The sequence below is a fragment of the Anomaloglossus baeobatrachus genome, chromosome 1, assembly GCF_048569485.1.
Source record: "Anomaloglossus baeobatrachus isolate aAnoBae1 chromosome 1, aAnoBae1.hap1, whole genome shotgun sequence".
In the NCBI taxonomy this organism is placed as follows: Eukaryota; Metazoa; Chordata; class Amphibia; order Anura; family Aromobatidae; genus Anomaloglossus; species Anomaloglossus baeobatrachus.
The window spans coordinates 589,564,918-589,578,747 of record NC_134353.1 but is presented as its reverse complement, the minus strand read 5'-3'; the positions used below and the strand labels follow the sequence as shown (position 1 = coordinate 589,578,747).

General features: G+C 44.4%; 1 protein-coding gene across 3 annotated transcripts in view; it reads left to right on the top strand.

The window, feature by feature from the left end:
* The window catches only part of ALDH1A1 (aldehyde dehydrogenase 1 family member A1), a 268,634-nt gene that overhangs the window by 250,163 nt on the left and 4,641 nt on the right, over window positions 1-13,830 (top strand). The gene's annotated exons all lie outside the window — the stretch shown is intronic.

The following is a 13,830-nucleotide window of genomic DNA, read 5'->3' as shown; positions in this document are numbered from 1 at the left end:
AAGATCTTTAGAAATACTTTTTCTAAAGATCTCTTTCTCTATGCTACTAGATACAGGGACGGTTAGGCAGGGATTAGCAATATGCACCCAGAACTGCACGTGTTTTTGATATGAAGACATTAACTGTATTCACTATAAATTGTAAAATCATGATAATTACAGTCAAAATAATCTATATAAGTTTGTTCAGCATAAAAAAAACACTAACGCCTTGCATTATTTTTAAGGACAGGGCAAAAATGTCCCCAATTTTTACAGACCGTCCTGGAATTTCTGGATGGTTGAAAACCCAGCCCATCTTTTTTGGGATCAGCTTCTGCAATATCTGCTCATGTCACCAGGTGCCACCATATTCATTTTGCTAGTGGTGCTGGTGATTGGAGAGATTTTGGGATCAGAAGCTCTGAGTGGCCAATGCTCCGTTCAGCCACTAAGAATATTGTGTCTAAGATCAAGTCTAGTAGTATGAGTGGGTGTGCACAGTGTCCATCTGGAGAAATCAGCACCCTACTTTGGCCAATAAAACAGCAAGACACCCTACTAAAGCTCCCAGTTTATCGCTGGGAGTTTCCACGTATAGTTTTGCTTGTCTGGTTTACATAGCTAGATATCAGATCTTATTGTTCTTGTGCTTTTAAATATTTAAAACATAAAACTGTTACCTGAGGCTTTGTACCTTGACTGCCCTCTTGGTTCTTACATGGTACCTTATCACTCCTGCCAGCCTGCTCCATCGGTCAGCAGCTGACTCGATAGCCACAACCAAGGGGCTTCTGTCCTGCCTAAAGAGTGAAGGCCAGGGATATTCCTCAGATCTTGTAAATGGAGTGGCTTGTGCTAAGCCTGTCCATGGTGGCCATATTTAGAATTGCTATGGGACCAATGACAGACCCACACATATATATGCTATACAATATGCATTGGATAAGGATGGCAGCATAGCCCTGATGCTAAAAGCATAGGAGTAAGCAGTGTATGTCATGTTATAAACTTGGGATCCATAAGGCTCTGTTCACACAACTAATAAATAGTATACTGTATGCTAATGCTATTGTTGAATTAACTAATATGTTACCAGAACTTTTAATTGTGTTGTATATCTTTTATGTGATGTAAAAAAAAAGTCCACTTGAAAAGTGCCAATCACAAAAATAATGATAAGAATTTATACAAATTAAAAAAATGTGAATCAGGTAGAAGTTACCTTACTTTAAAAGATGTATATTTTTTTAGATATATTTTATCAAACGTTTGCTATTATGGGATTTTACATGGTTAAAGAAGGGTGGTTAAAATTAAGCCACAGAAAAACAATAGATTTCCCTCCAAGAAATCATTTCTTACAGGATATTCCTTGATTCTATCAGTTCTGCTCATTTATGAGGAAAAATAAAGAGATATATTTTAGGTGTGCACAAGATAAGCAGCTATACATGGGAAAGCAGGCTACAATTTCATTCCAGACTTGGCTTCTAATGTTACATTTCAGCATCTGCTAAAATAATCACTCCATAGTCAGGTTGTAATATCTGTCAAGAAAGTTATTAAAGACATCAATTCTGCCAAAAAGCGGGCATTAGCAGCTTATCATATTAACTGGGAGTGGGTGAGGGGAAAAGTATGTACTGGTAGTATGTAGATACTAGGCCACATAAGGTCCACTCATGCACATGTACAGGCCCAATACTGCTTTGACAAACTATTAGTGATGGGCAGACTTGCAGATAACTGGAACCGGCGGGTCTAACCGGTTTTAAATAAAAAACCCAGTTCCAGCCAGGGATTGGTAACAGATATCTGGCCGGATGCTGGTCCCCATATAAGTCTTTGGGTACCAGAATCCAGAGATTAAAAATGGTGGTAGGAAGGATAGGGGGACGGGAGCAAGTGGGCTGTACTTCCCGAGGCAGTAACTGCTTCCAGGCTGATCATTCACTTCCAAGGCCTCTCATTACCTTCATTTCATATGCACTGCTTCCCCACCCACTGGCATCTGTGATTGGTTGCAGTCAGAATTTCCCCCACCCTGAGTGGCACCGTGTCAGCTGACTGCTTCCAATTACAAGAAACTATGTGCGTCTAACGTGGTTTAAAAATAAATAAATAAATAAAATAATTGGCGTAGGGTATTATGATACCCAGCACAGATAAAGCATACAGCTACAGGCTGCAGCCCCCAGCCATTCACTTATCTTGGCTGTGTATCAAAATAAGAATAACAACATGCGGCTTTTTTTAAAATTAGTTTTATTTAAATAAATAATTTCAAAAACGGTGTGTGGTCCCCTAAATTTATCCAGCCATGATAAAGCCCGACAGCTGTGTTCTAGTATTCTCAGGCTGGGGAGACCCATGGTTATTGGCCCCCAGCCTAAAAATAGCAGCCTTCAGCCGCCCAGAATTGTTGCATCCATTAGATGTGACAATCCCAGCACTTTACCTGCCTCTTTCTGATTGCTGTGGTGCAGTGGCAATCAGGGTAATATGAGGTTAATGGCAGCTCACAGCTGCCACTAAGCCCTAGATTAGTAATGGGTGGTGTCTGTGAGACCCCCCCCCATTATTAATCTGTAACACTGAAAAAATCCTTTATTTGAAATAAAGGACAAAAAGCATCTTCTTTCATCAATTTATTAACCCCCAAAACATCCCTGCAGGTCTGATGTAATCCCCACGAGGTCCCATGACGATCCCAGTTCTGCAACATTACTGAAGGCACAGTGCGCGATCATGATACATGACCACCCGCTGCAGACTTCAGGCAGAGACTGAGCAGCGATCAGCAGTGATGTCACTTAGGTAAGTTGTGGGCACAGCTGGAGGTTCCCACAGCCCTCCACCTGTGATACAGAGCTAAGATAAGTGCATGGCTGGGGGCTGCAATCTGTAGCTGTATGCTTTATCTCTGCTAGGTATCATAATATGGGGGAACCATACGACAGTTTTTTATTTATTTATTTTTACTATACAATATAGACCCACAGACAGGGTCTGTGATTGGAAGCGTCAGACACGCTGCCACTCAGTGTGGGGACTAATCTGACTGCAACCAATCACAGATGCTAGTGGGCGGAGAAAACATTGTATATTTAATGAAGGTAATGAGCAGCCCTGGAAGTACGGCCCATTTGCTTTATTATTTTTATCTTTATTCTTCCTTTAATTTTTTTGTATTACCCGAGTGCCAGATCAATACCCAGAATTCTCTAAGAATTCCGGGCTATGGCCTGGCACTCGGGTTCCCCCAGAACCCACGCGGATCCAGAATTTTACAGTCCGGGTCTGACCATCACTACAAACCACTCAAATAGGGCAAAAAAGAGTAGGCACAGACGACCAGAGGACAGGACATGACTGGGTGTCAGGGGGCAGGCAGCATTAATAAGGAGAAGAAAAAGCTGGTAAAGAAGTCAGCAAGAAGATCCTATGAAATAACATAGGGAAGGGTTATAAAGAAAGGAATGCTACTCTGGAAAAGTAAGAAAAGGTTTGTATCTCACTCACATGCCACCTTCAGGACCAGCAAGCAAACTGTCCACATTCCCTATTGTTGGTTTACTCTGGAAGGAGATGGGAATCATCATAGATTTTTTGCAGATGTCATTCTAAAAGTATAGAGATTTTGATGAGAATTTATTAAGTGGAGGTCTTAAAAGATGTATATTGACTAGAGATTAGCGAACTGTAAAGTTTGGAGTTCGTATCGAACACTGACTTTTTAAAAAATTTGGAGTTTGTGTGCTCTTCCTATGCTAACCACTCAATCTAGCATCAGTTTGCTCAGTTACACTTGGTGCTCAGCCCAGTGTGAGACATTTACAATGGGCGTAAAAACATTTTGTAGTGTCTATGTTAAAGGGGCTGTCTAGGGCCTTGATAATCGTGACAGAGCCTGCTTTTCGGCTGCTACGCAGCTCGATGTTCTTCCTCAAAACCCAAACCGCCACTTTAGTGTAGTACAGTAAGGCCAGGGCCACACGGGGCACTATTCAATCCTCGCATGACACTCGGCTCACGCTGGCATTACTAGCAGAGCCGAGTGTCATGCTAGTATCCCTGCAACTGAGGTCCAATTGTGCGAGCGGACCTCAGCTGCGGGGTGCGAGCCGGCGCTGCGGAGGGGAGGGAGGGATCTCTCTCCCTCTCTCCTACGTAGCCGGCTATTGCCATTCTTGCACTTCACTCGCGGTACACTGGTGTACCGTGAGTGCAGTGCGATTTTTCTCTCGCACCATACACTTGAATGGGTGCGAGAGAAAGAGTCTTGCATTACATGCTGCGATTGTTTTCTCGGTCCAATTAGGGCTGAGAAAATAATCGCTCATGTGCGCTGACACACTGGCTAAAATTGGTCTAAGTGGAATACGATGTTTTATCGCACTCCACTCGCACCGTTTTTCTCGCCGTGTAGCTTAGGCCTAATAAGCATACTTTTTCTTCATACGTTACAAGCACTGACAGCGTCACAGGTTCTTTCAACCAAACTTCTTTACTTGTCGACTTCAAAAACAGTTTTTTATCTTGCCAGAGGTGGACACATTCTTGTTCCTCAAAGGGGTTACTATTAGCAATGGATAATTCATACAGTTTGCCAGGCGACCGCTACCATGGTACTTGCGCTCCCATTGGGGTCCCTAAGATCCTCATCCTCTCCTTCAGCTTTATTGTTTACAGCAGAAACAACAGTCTTTCTGGTCAGTCAGGACCTACTCTTCTCTCAAGGGCCCACTGACCTCCCGCTGACTGAGGGGGTTCGTTAGGTATACTCCATGGAATGGCCACCACCCTGGTCGCACTGCATGTCCGGCACCTGGATTCGACCCAAAAGATCACGCCAAATTAAAGTTATTGGGACTTTCCTTCACCACGCCTCTCACAGACGCAGTCTGTTCCTGTTCACTAACTCCCTCTAGCCCGGGAGTACCAGGGAAGCAACTTACACATTATGGCCACCTAGTGGCTGTTTAAACACATTGCACCATAACATAAACTTTAAACATTGAATTTCATACACAGTGGATTTGCAGATCTTGGTCGGCCGAACCTTACATCCCCTTACATGTACAAATTAAAAATAAATACTTCCCTCTCCCTCCCCCCAGAATTGCTCTGTTTATGGCTCACTGTATGAGAGCGGAGAACTGAACTGGCCAATTATTGACTTCCAATGGGGTTTGGGCTCCGGGGTCAAGTCCAGATCAAGCCCCGGTCTCAACGGAACTTTATCTAAAGTCCAACTGAACCCGGCGAACATGAACTTCCACAGATCTTCTCCAATAATGACTCATCCTTAAAGGGGTTGTCCACTACTTGGATAAATCTTTCTTAAAGTGAACCTGTCAGGTCCCAAGCACACCCAAAACCATATTCAGTTAGAAAAAGTATTTCTAAAGATCATGTGGGCGTGTTAACATAATTTACAACAGCCAGCATCATGGCAGTGCAATACAAAGTTGCGCATGCACTTGGCTTTGTACACATCAGTTTGAACACGTGTGCTTTGTATCACATTGCCATGATGCTTGGCACTGTAAAGCAGGTTATCATCATGTCCACAGGGGTATAATGACAATCTATGTGGACCGACTTACCTGGGAACTAATGCCCCTCTGACTAGTCGCAGCCCTCATTAGCATATCATAAACAATCTTTAAAAATACTTTTTCTAAAGATCTCTTTATCTATGCCAGTAAACACGGAGACAGTTGGACGAGGATTCTAGATATGCACATAGAACTGCTAGTGGTTCTGGGTGCACTGGGGACCTGACAGGTTCCCTTTAATTGAAATGGGGTGCAATAGAAGTTTATACTCACTTCCTATTCAATGATGTTGGTATCACTTCTGCCGATACTCATGTGACATTATTATTAGGGATGATTGAATACCTCAAATATTCGGCTTCGCGAATATTTGCCGAATACTTCGCCACTATTCGACTATTCGCGAATATTTAATGCGCAATGTAAGTCTATGGGAAATCCGAATAACAACTATTCAGAACTATTCGGGCGTCCCATAGACTTAGATTGCGCATCGAATATTCGCATTGTGGCGACCTATTCGTCGGATATTCGTGAAGCCGAATATTTGAGGTATTCGATCAGCCCTAATTATTATGTCACATGAGCTCTGCAGCCAATCAGTGATTGAAAATGGGCTGCAGTGTTCACAGTTTCTTCAGACATCCAATTTTTCTCCAAGGGAAGCGTGAGCAAAGCAGCACACAGCAGCCCATGATTGACAGCAGTGTTAGGGGTACTTTGCACGTTGCAACATTGCTACTGCGATATCGTCGAGGTCAAATCGAAAGTGACGCACATCCGGCACCGGTAACGACGTCGCAACGTGTAAAGCCTAGATGCACCGATAAACGATCGCAAAAGCGTCGTAAATCGGTGATCTGTGTAGCGTCGGACACTTTCATAATGTCGCACCAATAGGAGATACGATGTTGTTCTTCGTTCCTGCGGCAGCACACATCGCTGTGTGTGAAGCCGCAGGAGCGAGGAACATCTGGTGGGCGGGATGTTTATGTACCGCTCATCTCCGCCCCTCCGCTTCTATTGGCCGCCTGCCGTGTGACGTCGCTGTGACGCCGCACGACCCACCCCCTTAGGAAGGAGGCGGGTCGCCAGCCAGAGCGACGTCGCTGGGCAGGTAAGTTCGTGGGAAGCGTGTGATATAATGGTCCACTGTTATTTGCAAATTACAAATGATTTGCTAATAAAAAATGCATCATAAGCACTTTATCATAAAGACAATAACTAGTAGCATTGTAATATGTTGAGGCTTATGGAAATATGATGGAGTGCAATTAGTTTCTCTATGTACTAATGGCCAATTTCTGTAAAAATAAACTTAACCACCTTTGGGAGGAGCTATTTTAAACTAGTGGATTTGGTCTTTTCAGTTTTATGTCTGTTTTAAGAAATATTGGTATTCTCCAACAATTCTAGAGAGTGTTTTCTCAAAACTTTGTACTGTGTTGTTTTAAGAAACTTTTCTTCTACATAATATGGCACCATTAGCTTTGATTGGATAGTTTTGGGGTGCATTTGGATAACTGTATAAATCGGGCCGAGATCGAACCACAAGACTGAGACTCTCCCTACTTGAGCGTGACAGCTACACGTTTTCTATGCAGCTCTCATGCTTGGGTCAGGAGAGCCATGACCAATCCGAGCACTGTGGTATGATGTCAGTCCGATTTATACAATCATCTGAATGCACCCATAGACTGTGTTTTGTCACACCCCTATTGGTAACACCCAGTTGTTAGCTTATTCGTAAGTTTCTAGGATGAATGACACAACGTATAGTGTCAAAAAAAGATGCTCCAGAATTGTTACTCTGTGAAGAACACATTAATTAAAAAGACATGATTTAGGTACTTATTGTAGAATGATTTATACCTACTGTAAGTATAGAGTAAAGAGATGCATTGATGTACTGCCCCGCGCTCGGCTGCAGCCGAGCCGCTCGGATCCGGGCTCATTGGTGGGAGGCTCAAGCGCCTCCGGACCTGGGGTCACTTTGCTCTGAAAGGGTGCTGGCGCTACTTAGGGGGGTGGTAGGTAGGTGTACGGCCAGAGCCGTGTTTGAGTTTGTGACGCCACCCACAGGATATGGTGAAGGTGTAGACTCTACTGCTGCAGTTACGGGGCATCCGGGGGAGATGGTGATGCAGCAAGATGTTAATCCCTCCGTGGGCAGGGATGATGGCCCCGGGACCTATTGGGGAGAGTAGCTGGGCGGTGCAGGGCGGTACGCAGCCAGATGGCACTGTGGTAATCACTGTTATTGACACACACAAGTCTCTGGTAAACAAAGTTGATGGTGGTCGGTGCCCGCAGCTGGCTGCGTTTGGTCCCCCACCCGGTTCGGTGGTCTTTGCCTTTCTCCTGCACCGTGTAGTGTATGTGTAGACTGCCTACGCTTCAGTGATGGGAGTCCGCTCCACGGCTTTGTATATGTTGGAGGAGCCGGTTTGCCCGCAGACGCTGGGATCTCTCTGCCTGTGCGGTGGCTTTCTATCCCCCTCGGTGGGCTGTTGTCTTCAGTCGGGACTTGGGTGGGAAAGGACCTATAGTCCAGACCGCAATCAGTTAATTAACTCAGTCCAGTGGATTCTGGATCTTGTGTCAGGGTCTGAGTACCCCCATGTGTGCTCTGGTTTCCAGTCGGATCCCCGGGTCGGTAACGGCGGGCTACTACCCTGTCCTGGTCCACCACAGTTCCACCGAGCCGTCTTCCTGGCTCCTGCAGGCTAGGCCACCGTATGTCTCCTATCCAAAGGTGCCCGGGCTCCAACCCTGGCACCTGTCAGTTAGTTGCAGACCTGACACACAGGCCTGCTTCCACTTTACTTCACCTCCACTAACAGACTACCTTGCCTCAGGCCCTCTGAACTCCTCGGTGGGCGTGGCCAACTGCCTCGCTCCGCCCCCCTGGTGTGTCCATTAAGCACTGAGGGAGGTGACTAGGGTTTATGGTTTGGCTGGTGTTACCTTGTGAGGGACTGGTGTTGTGGGGGGGGCGCTATCTGTGACTACCTGGCTAGTCCAGGGCGTCACATTGACAGCACCCTACATTTTAAAGATCTAGTTAAAAATTCTCACTTTTGCATAAACTAATTTTTTTGTTGTTTTCTTTGACATTATGAGGTGAGAGCCTAAATGAACCTGCATTGATTGTTTAATAGTATATCATCTGGTTACATATTTCCATGAGTCATGAGAATTTATAAGTTTGAAGCAGCCAAGAGGTTTGAACTTTGATTGTAGGTTTAAGGCTATATGGCAAAGTGCTGCATGATACCAAGAATCTGACAAAACAGACCTTGTTGTGGACTGATTATTTTAGAGCTGTAATTTGGCTATTAAAAAAAACTGTCAAATTGCAGACATTTTCATGTGCGTGACAGTTGAATGTGTCTTACACTAAAGTCTGTAAAGCAAAGCCATATGTCGTTGTGGCATTAGGGGGTCACAAGACTACAGTGACAGTCAGTACACTTAGATCACGCAATTAAAATTGTTGTGACACTTATGTCTTACTTTTTTCTTAAGCTTCATCTGTCCTTAATATAAAGTCACCCCAACAAATTACATTACTTGTACTGGGAAACTGTAGATGTATCGAAGAAAATGGTTTCAAAATTAAAATTGGGCTGCACTGTGGGTGAAAGTTAGGTGAGCTTCACATATCTGTATTTCATAATTCGTAAAACTGTGGTCCACTTATGTGAAATGCCGGTCAAATGCCGGGGCCCTGGGCTACCGGGGGGGGGGCACTCGTGGTGGCAGGAGTAGCGTACCACTAGTCCCGCCCGGTGCCCGTGCTGTCACCGGTCTCCCCCCGCCGAGGATCGCGCTTTCAATTGTATCGGTATTACAGTGGCCGAATGCCGATACAATTGACGCACTCCCTCTCATCATTCTCCCTGCTGTGTCTGGAGTGTCGGAGCTCTGACTGCTCAACATCGGAGGGCAGTGACGTCATCACTGCGCACCTACTGGGAGGTTAGAACGAGCAACAGCAGTGGACGCACCGAGGTGACCGTAGCAGCTAGGGAACGAGGAGAAGTGAGTATGTATTTCATCACTGTGGCCAGACGACCATGGGGCTGCATTAAATGATATAGCGGCTGTATGCTACATGAGGATGCCTAATTCTATCTGGGTCTGCACTGTGCTATATAGGGGCTGTGTACTACATGAGGATGCCTAATGCTATCTGGCTCTGCACTGTGCTATATAGGGGCTGTGTACTACATGAGGATGCCTAATGCTATCTGGGTCTGCACTGTGCTATATGCGGGCTGTATACTACATGAAGGTGCCTATTGCTATCTGGGTCTGCATTGTGCTATATGCGGGCTTTATACTACATGAGGGAGCCTAATGCTATCTGGGTCTGCATTGTGCTATATGCGGGCTGTATACTACATGAGGGTGCCTAATGCTAAATGGGTCTGCATTGTGCTATATGAGGGCTGCTTAATGTTATATGGGGATTGCATAGTGCCATATGGGGGCTGCATAGTGCCATATGAGGGCTGCATAATGCCATAAGGGGGCTGCATAGTGCCATATGGGGGCTGCATAATGCTAAATGGGGGCTACATAATACTATATAGAGGACTATGGGGGCTTCATAACACTATATGAAGGAATATGAGGGCTGCATACTACTATACACCAAGAGTTGTATGTCTCCTTCACCCCAGCGCTGTATAGCCCCTCAGAGCTGTTTGTCCCCCTACCCAGTGCTGTATACCCCCCAGAGCAGTATGTCCCCCCACCTCAGAGCTGTTTATCCCTCCACCTCAGAGCCACTACCCCCCTCTAGAGCTATATGCCCCCCCATTGCTGTATACCCCTTTCCTCAGTAATATGCATGCCCCCCAGTAATGTGTATGTCCCCAGACTCTCTTGTGATGTGTATACTTCGGTGTTAGTGTGCTGTGCAGCCTTGTCTGTTAGTGACTGCCACCAATCAGCATGGCACAGACACATGCCCAGGAGGAGCTGGATGGAGACAAGCAGGGGAGGTAAATGAGGCTGTTGCTGGCTTCCCAATATTAGAAATATATATAAATATATAAAAATAATGTGTCTGTGTGTGTATGTATGATGTGTATTTATGTATGTCTGTGTATATGAAATATGTTTTTGTGAATTTCTCTTTAAATATATATGTGTATGTATGCATGTATGTGTATGTATCTGTGCATGTCTGTGTGGATTGGGCCCACTGAGACTCTTTCGCCCAAGGCCCACAAAAACCTGGAGCCGGCCCTGTGTGAAATGTTAATGTGTGTAGACGGCCTAACAGTGCCTTCAAGTAAAGTCAGAAGAGTTAATAAAATTGCTGTTTTTACTTTTATTTGGCTACTAGGAGATCTGGCAACCTGAATTGTTTGCTTGATGGTGATGTTAGAAGGTCACATATTTTCCCAGAGTCATAAGAGTTGATTGAAGCTGCCAACAGATAGCTCTGAGGTTAACTATTGATATTACTAGGTCTTGCTGCAATTTTTAACCTTCATTCAAGTACAGTGATAGCAACCCTTCTAGTATAAAACCTGTATTATGTTAGTCCCGAGTGTCATTCATCAGTCCATGAAGTTGGTCCTCCTGTGCCCATCTTATTACATGGTGGCGAATTCCTAATTGTCGTGGCTGTCCTCTGGGTCAAGAATTTTGCATTAAGCGGACTTTTATTACCTAGCATGAAGCATACTTACATGAAATTCCTTTGACAGTAATAAAAACTATTTTGGGCTCTAAATATTTTATGTTATACAGTATGTACCGATTCATTTGTTAATATGTCCATATATTGTCAGATTGCTTATTTACTTATACCAAGCTGCAAATCCTATATAGACATGGAGACAATGCATATTGACAGTAACTCATGAGAGGATTACATCTCACTGCCTGGACTGGCCGCCAGCTCTCCCAACATGAGACACATAAACAATTGAGCAATGCACATCTCGTGTTTAATACATATGCCACTCCGTAAAGGACTTACAGAAAAAAATTGAAAACAGGAGTTTTGAGGCTGAGTATAAAATATAGCAACTTTATTTGGTGTGAAAAAGTTAAAAAGATTCAGTTTATAGAGTTACAATATCATGGTGCTGAGAAATGGGTGAGAACCCACATGCTAGTGAGAGAGCCCAAGCAGAGTCACCAAAGGGATGGGAAGTCTAAAAGGAAAGGACTCAATATAACTATGATCATGTCATGGCTAACAGGTAATGAGCCTTCAACACATGCTCCAAAAAGTATAATGGATAAGCTAACATACAACTGACCAGTGTCAGGCTATTTCTATGCAGAAGGCAACAAACAAGTCAGCATAAAAATTATTAGGGTTATAGTCCTAAGGGTGGTGTCACACACAATGACGACGACAACGACGTCGCTGCTACGTCATCATTTTCTGTGACGTTGCAGCGATGTCCCATCACTGTCGCTGTGTGTGACATCCAGCAACGACCTGGCCCCTGCTGTGAGGTCGCCGGTCGTTGCTAAATGTCCAGCTTCATTTTTTGGTTGTTGCTCTCCCGCTGTGATGCACACATCGCTGTGTGTGACAGCGAGAGAGCGACGAAATGAAGCGAGTAGGGAGCAGGAGCCGGCGTCTGGCAGGTGCGGTAAGCTGTAACCAGGGTAAACATCGGATAACCAAGGGAAGAACTTTTCCTGGTTACCTGATATTTACCTACGTTACCAGCGTCCGCCCTCGCTGCCAGTGCCGGCTCCCTGCTCTCCGCACATGTAGCTGCAGTACACATCGGTTAATTAACCCGATGTGTACTGTAGCTAGGAGTGCAGGGAGCCAGCGCTAAACAGTGTGCGCGGCTCCCTGCTCTCTGCACATGTAGCTGCAGTACACATCGGGTAATTAACCCGATGTGTACTGTAGCTAGGAGTGCAGGGAGCCAGCGCTAAGCAGTGTGCACGGCTCCCTGCTCTCTGCACATGTAGCTTCAGTACACATCGGGTAATTAACCCGATGTGTACTGTAGCTAGGAGTGTAGGGAGCCAGCGCTAAGCAGTGTGCGCGGCTCCCTGCTCTCTACACATGTAGCACAGCGACTCGTGTCGTTATGATCGCCACTGCTTCTGCTGTGTTTGACAGCTAAGCAGTGATCATAACAGCGACTTACAAGGTCGATGCTACGTCACAGAAAATGGTGACGTAACAGCGACATTGTTGTCGCTGTCGCTATGTGTTAACCCAGCTTTAGACTTACACATAGCTAAAGTGGTCGCCTGGACATTTCACTGTGAACTCATTCTTCAATCTGCTATGTATTGTGACACATAGAAGCTGTATAAGTCAAAAGGTTCACATAGTTTAATAAAAGCAGTGAAAATGTGAAACTCCCTATCAAGATTTCTGAAAAAAATTATACAACACAAAATTTGAACCTAAAATAACAATGTTAATAGTTAAGGTAACTAGATGCCAAGTTTAAAGTTATCATTCATGTTTTGAGTTAAACACCCATAAATCCCAGAAAGCATCTCACTGGTTAGGCCATATGTGGCCATTTTTCTTTAGTGTAAGATCTATTTTTTGTGAGTTAGGGACCTAGTAGGGAACTAGAGACATATATACTGTATGTGGTGCATGAAAGATGTTGCTACAACTGTGTTGTATGCTTTGTTAGAGTCTTCATGTACATACCAATGACAGCAGCCATAGTACTTATTGCAGGAAAACAGTGTGGTGGCCTAAAGTGGTTTGACTGTTCTCTGCTTTGAGTCTACCTTTAAATCACAATCTCCTATTTGGCCTTGAATGATTTGCATCATAGAATTCACAGTATCATTACAAGTATGTTCAGTTCTAGGTTATGAAACAAGTTAAAGAAATACCCCAGGATTTTGGTAAATCTTTTATGGACCTCCTGAACTGTACCATGTGATGTGTACTCTGACTAACCGAATCATACAGCATTTTGTTTATGTGTAATGGAAGTCAGATTCTCTGTGAATGTATGCAAAAACTCTTTAGCAAGAGACAATGATGACAATATCATGGTAACATATAGGGAGACTGACTTCCAGTCCAAAAGAAGACACCATATGATTCGAGGAGTCATGTAGTAGTAGGAGTGCAAGTTGCATGGTACAGCTAAGGGCTATAATAATTTTAATTTATTCATTGTTTACAACTCTGTAAGAACTAATACACGCACATAGAATATTTGTTCCTAGCGAATTTCTAAATTTTGTCAAGATTTCGCCACTCACTGTATCCTGAACTCAGTGAGTGACAGCTCAGCCATCCTATAGAATCAGG